The sequence below is a fragment of the Fundulus heteroclitus genome, chromosome 6, assembly GCF_011125445.2.
Source record: "Fundulus heteroclitus isolate FHET01 chromosome 6, MU-UCD_Fhet_4.1, whole genome shotgun sequence".
Classification (NCBI taxonomy): domain Eukaryota; kingdom Metazoa; phylum Chordata; class Actinopteri; order Cyprinodontiformes; family Fundulidae; genus Fundulus; species Fundulus heteroclitus.
In genome coordinates, this window is record NC_046366.1 from 11,941,063 (window position 1) to 11,947,896 (window position 6,834).

A 6,834-nucleotide genomic window follows, 5' to 3' on the forward strand; every position below is an offset into this window, starting at 1 on the left:
CCACACAGCAAAGCGACGGCCATCCTGCAAGCGAGCGAGGGGGTGGACTCTTTGTTGCTGATTTATCCTCGCCGTGGTGGAAGGGAGGCAGCAAACTCGCACACAGTAAAGACAGGAGAAGGAAGAAAAAAAAAAAAAAACTTTTACTCTGCACTGCTGCTGCCAGCCCCCCCCCCCCCCTCCGCCGAAAGAGACGAGGGGATGAACGCGGACACTAAGCAAAAAGAGAGAGCAAGCCAAACGGACTGTGTGATGACGGGGGAAACACTGCCGGATGTTTCTGACCGGCGGTCAGTACAGCAGGAGGTCACTGATGTAACAGTGTTTTGCTGCAAGGAGTGCGATGGTCCATATGCATCATAAACCCTCTCTGCTGGTTGGCGCAACTGTATTATTTTGTACATTTGGAGTTCCTACACCCAACATTTTTCCAAATATCAAGCACTTATACTTTCCTCTTTCTCACTTGACACTAGTCCAAGGCCAGACAGAGCTACCAGCTGCCCCACCCCCCCACCCCCCATGAGTTTTGCTTCCATGCCAGTAAGACTTCAGTCAGTCTGTATATTTTATTTCGTCATGTCTGTCACACAACCTCAGCCATAACTGTTTACAATTCATTCATGTACATAACACACTGTTCCGAAAGGGGAGGATCGCGTCTTACTCGGGGTGCTGTGCAGTTCTTGAGCAGAATGTGGAGGACCCGCTGCTTGCTGCTCAGGGAGATATCTGTAATCTCTTGTCCCTTTTATCGCAAGTGTCATCTTTTTAGCCTTGTACTCCTCACACCTTTGCACCTAAGACCCATAACCATAATCACTGTGGACGTAAGCTCTATTTTTTTTTGTGAATGTTAACCACAAAGTGTCAAAGCCCGTCTTTGTTTGTCCTGATGTTGTAAGATTCGAGTTCAGATTGATAAAACAAAACAAACAAACACAAACGCGAAAAAAAAAAAATCAGTTAGTGTTCAAAAGAAATTTTGTTATTGGCGTTTCATGTTTCTTTTGATGTGATTTCCTGTTGTCTGTCAGTCTTTTATCCACATTTTCTTCATGTGTCTCCACCTTTTTGTTCTCGTAAAGTCAGTGATTTTTTTTTTTTTTTAATTAAAGATATTTAGGAAAAAAAAGTGCAAACGAAAAAAATTGTTTGACTCCTCTTTTTTTTTTCCCCCGTATGACAAAATGTACAACAGGTATATTACTAGTTCAAGAATAACAGAGTCACACAGCTTGATATTTGTTGTCCAATCGGATACATTATATGTGGTTTTGAGAATGTAATAAATGGTTTTCCTTTCCTTTGGATAAGTTTGTTTCTTTATTTAGCATGTAACCTTATCTTTTAAGTTGGATTTGTGCAAAGGTGTTAAGATCCAGCATGTCCAAAATTAACTTTGTAGCATGATAGATAGTAATTCAGGATCAATTAACAAAATAAAAACATGCTACAATAAGGAAATGTGGCATTATCTAAAGTTAGTCCTGGAGCAACAGAGAATGAACATGAAAATATAAAATAAAAGTAAAAAACATGATAAACAACATCCAGATAACAAAAAAAGTGTGCTAATGGATATTAGCATATGTAATGTGTAAACGATTTATGATCAGATCAGAACCAGTGCAACCATTAGCAAGTTGTAAACACTTATTGAGTTTGTTGTGAACCGCAGATATTATAAAGTGAAACAGCAGCTGGAATGAAGGACCTGCAGAAACGCTCCTTAGAGCATCTAGGATGCAGCAGTCTGTCACTGGAAGAGCTCCCCAGACTCTCAACTACAGATAAGCTGCTGCTCTTAACAGACCGCAACATGGAAGATGGCCGACGCCACCACAGTGTCAAAGAAGGTCTTCAGGAGCGCCCCCTGCTCTCCAAAAGACCTCAGCCTCCTCAGCAGGTAGTCTGCTCTGAACCTTCCTATAAAGAGCACCCATGTTGTGACTCCAGTCCAGTTTATTGTTCAGGTGAACATCCAGGTACTTATAAGAGTCCACTGTCTCCACATCAGTTCCCTGGATGTTAACCGGTATCAATGGACTGAGTCTGCGCCTGCCAAAACTCCACCATAGTTCCTTTGTTTTCCATTAACTTAACATGAGATGGTTCTGTTGTCAGCAGTCTACAAAGCTCGTAATCTGACTCGTCCTCATTGTAGGATGACTCCAGAGGGAGTTGGTCGTAGTAAACCAACTACGGCAGAGTCATCAGAGAACTTCTGGCAACCTGGTGCTGATGGGAAGTCCGCAGCGTAGAGGCTAAACAGAATTATCTCACCAGTGGGCGAAGATAGTTGAGGATCAGCCTCTCGGGGGTCTTCAGCAGGTTGATAGGAGTGTCAACGGTTACAGACCAGTAGCCTGTAGCTGTTGAGGTCTTTGGGGTGTGCTGTCTTACTGACTGGTATCACACCGGACATCTATCTGATTCAAAGCTTACTAATTCAGTGTCACAGTCTAAAGAGCTAGGTCACTGTTTTCTAAAGAATCTGGATTGCAGATCCTCCCAAAAAATCTAAATACTTAGAATAGTCAAATAGGGGCTGGATAGTTCTAGTAAAAAAGAGATTTTTTCAAAACATTTGATAAACTTTTACTCTGTTTGTGGTAACATCAAAAATAGCAGATTTTATACATTTAATTTTATTATTTTTTATTTTATTATTTTGCTATTGGAGCAACCTTTGATTGGGCGAGGCAATCTATCTAGCAGTAACAGGGAAGGAATGTCCCTCCAGAGAGTTCTGGATTTACCCGGTCTCCTCCCAACAGGATGTGCCTGGAAAAGCTCCAAAGAGAAGCACCCGGGACGCATCCTGATCAGACGCTTGAACCAACTCGAGGGACTCCTCTCAATCGGAGGAGCAAGGGGTCTACTGTGAGCTCCTTCCAAAGGATGCCGCTCCTTACCTCTTACTGTGTGTAAGGGTGAGCCCGGCCACCCTATGACCAACATCTCTGGACCTTAGGTGAGAGCAGGAATGTTGACACGCCGGTAAATCCAGAGTTTTACATTTTTCACGACAACACCTGCATTTCAACAGACGAGGCCCTACGGCTGCCAGACCATCTGCCACTCCATCCTACCATCACTCACAAGCAATACAATAAAATACTGTGGAACATTGTTCTGGTGGTGATTTTTGATGCCTTTTTTTTTTTTTTGTCTTTCTTCAACTTTCACTCAACAAAAACTGATTTCATTTTAATTTCAAAAGCATGGCTCTCGGATTAAATTTCTGACTAATATTTACCAAGGATAATTGCATAAAGCATCAGTCAATCAATTTTTTTTATATCTCTAAAGCGCTTTACAACAACCAAAGATGGATCACTGTGCTGTACAGAATTAAAAACACAAATACAAAGTAGTAATAAAAAAGAAACAAGTTATCTGTACACATAACTATAATTCAGTTCACATTTTTAAAAGGGGTCATAACTCTCATGTATCAAAGGCCAAACTGAACAGATAGATCTTTGGTCTGGCCTTAAACAGGTGCAGGGTTGTGATGGCGCGGAGAAGGTTCGATCACCCCACTGTTTACACCTCGACCGTGGGAACGCCAGCAGATGTTTGGGAGAGTGTAAGGCTCTATACTGGGCTGGTGAAGGGTCAGAATGTCCCTCAGGTAAGATGGTGCAAGGCGATGGATTGAACTGAAAACAAGCAACAGGATTTTGAACCGCGTTCTGAACCGACGCAGAGAATAAAGGACCGGAGTGATGTGGTCATACTTGTGTTTAGCAGATGTTTGTCGGGTTTGTAATTTCTGTCTCAATGTTTTCTTTGGTGTCTCTGTCCTGTCTCTTAGTATTTCCCTTTAGTCTGTCATGTTTGGCATCAGTTTGTACATGACAGCTTGACAGCAATAAATAAATCATCAAATCACGGTTGCATTGATAAAGCAAATATCTTTGGGTAAATGGAGCTTTTTACCAAAAAAAAAAAACAGACAAAAAAAACAGTAGGACTTCTATATTCTTTCTACATTAATAAATATTGGGATAAAAACAACTGTATTTCATGTATGGATTATGCTTCCTATGACTTTCAAATTGATTTGCACAGCTATGGTCACATTGTTGTGAGCTGGAGGGCATGGCTGCTAGCCTTGCCTGCAAGCTGAATTCACGCGGTAATTCGCAAACACACGAGAATCCATCTTGTACCGCTCCCGCTTCAACCGTTTGTGACCGAACCAAAAACGGTTTGGGCCAATCACGCTGCAGTATTGAGGTTTAAGGCGGGACATACAGCTGTGACGAAAGCAAGAGGTGCAGCCAGAGCCCACAGCTGGACCAAGATAAACATGGCAGCTGCCGCTATCACTGTTTGTAAGAATTCATGATTTCATCTTTAAAAGAAGAACAGCAATAAGTGCCTTGACTTGCTAAAATTTCTGTGGTTTCTCACGATGCCTGCTGCTTACGATTTCATCTGAGATCGTGATTGGCTAAAACCAATCTGTGGTAGGTGGGCACTAGTTGTCACTTCATCCAAACAGCTTAGAAAGTTCTGCTGAATGTGATTTATTATTATTATTGGTATTATTAGTATTATTATCCATCCATCCATCCATTTTCTAACACACTATCCCTTGTGGGGTCTCGGGGGATGCTGGTGCCTATCTCTAGCTATAATGGGCGAGAGGTAGGGTCTATCACAGGGCAACACAGAGACAAGCAACCATTCTTGTGCACACTCCTAAGGAGAATTTAGAAAGGACAATTAACCTAATAGTCGTGTTTTTGGACTGGGGAGGAAGCCGGAGTACCCAGAGAGAACATGCAAACTCCATGCAGAACGACTAAGGGCAAGGCTAGGACTCGAACCCACGACCTTCTTCTTCCTTCCATCTGTGACCATGAGGAGCTTTAGATTTCGACGTTACTTTTCTCTTAACAGCGTCTTCTGGAAAGTTCTTTGCAATAGCATTTGTTTCTTTTAATAACTATGCCTAAAATAAACTGAGAAAAATAACAATCACGAAGAAGTAAGCGGCTGAATAGGACGTAGAAGGGGGTGGGGGGCCGACTCACTGCCGGTAGTGTTTTTTTTTTTTTTTTTTTTTTTAAACCAGCTGCTCGGATCCTCCCACAACCTGGAGCCAGGAAACTGTGTTGCCTAGCAAGTTTTTTTTTTATTATCCGCGGAGCAAAGTTTTCAAGACGTGTTTTCTCGGGTCATTTTTTTTCTTTGTTTGGGCTGTTGTTCGTTCGCAGAAGCTTTTTTTTTAGCACACTTTCTCCCCACAGAGGACCAACTGGAAGCGCGGGAAAAATGTCGGTCGCAGGATTCAAGAAGCAATTTTTCAAAGCCAGTCAGGTAAACGGGCTGTCTTCTCCTTTTAGCCGGCTGCGCCTCCATAGCTCGCTGCTCTCCTGGTTATTTGTTGCACTAGCTTAAAGCTACTCGGTATACTGTAGCAAAAACGTCGCCGGCGAGCTAAAAGTTGTGAAAGCTTGAGGGAGAGAGAGAAAACACGGCCATTAATGTAGTTACTGAACACTTTTACCTCTGAAGTTAAATGAAAACTGAAATTAGCTCATGCTAATCTCAGGTTTAACTAAACTCAGTTGTCAACGCCGTCTTGTTTTAATTAAATGCTCACCACTAGCGCCAGAGTGCACAGGATTAGCACCATCTGTTCAAGAGGTTTATCCCCCCCTAAATCAGACAGGGGATTTTTTTTAAAAATTTTGTCTAGATTTATGGTGTTAAAAAGGTAGAGTTTACATCCTATTTCTCCTTGGTGCTGTCCAAACATGAGTTAAAAATTACGATGCAATAACCAAACAATCCATTGGTTTGTTCATCTGATTAAATTTAAAAGGTTTACATTCATAAAGTTAATCTTAGGTGTTTTAATTCCTCTGTCTTTGCTTGAGGAAAAGTCCCAATTTATTATAAATTTTCAACAAGGATTTAAATAAAAAAATAAAAATCCTTTTATAAAGGATGCTGGGTCTATGTGTTTTATTCAATACTGTTTTGATAGATTTGTTTATTGCACAACATGAATATGCAGGGTTAGATTGTAGTTAAAACTGCCCAAACATAAAAAAGATTTTACTTTATTATTATTATTATTATTGCTAAGTAAATTTAATGTTGTATTATTTTTTATTATTGAAGCCATGGACAGAGAACATCATCAGTGCATGTATGACAGACTTTCTGGCCCTTTGTTCAGTCTCGTATCAGGTGGCAGTACTAGTCCTTTATTTTGAGTTGCTTCTAAAGGCTTGGAGGTTTCACATGCACTTGTTACCAAAACACAACTCCCAGCGTGCCATTACTCGCAGAACCGGTGGAGTCAGCTTTAGGTGGCGGCATTTTTTTTGCAGCCCGTTGATTGTTTTTGGTCGAACATCACACCGATGAAGTAATTGCTCCACGCTTGGCGTATACGTGCCTTTGTTGTGGGTTGAGACTCAGAATCATCATGTGAGTGAACTTTACAGCTTGTATGTAACAGATTCCAACCAAGACAATCTGATTTGTCACTCTGGGAAAACCACAGACGTGGCAACGATGACTTCTTTCCACTTAAATGAAGTCCTGTTGTTGCTCTAGGAGGTCATTCACTGGATGGTTTATTGGACCAATAAATGTGAACGTGTTATCTGATATGCCACCATACCTCTTCTAGGTTTGAAACTTTGTTCGTAGTCATAATTGTAGCTGGCATTAGTAATGGCGGGGTGGCTGTTGTCTATTGTTACATTGCTACAGATGTGCGGCTGATGTTGAAGTACCAAAATACTGAGGCATCCATTTAACATCCACGTGTCTTTCTGCAAATAAATAAAAAAAAAAATG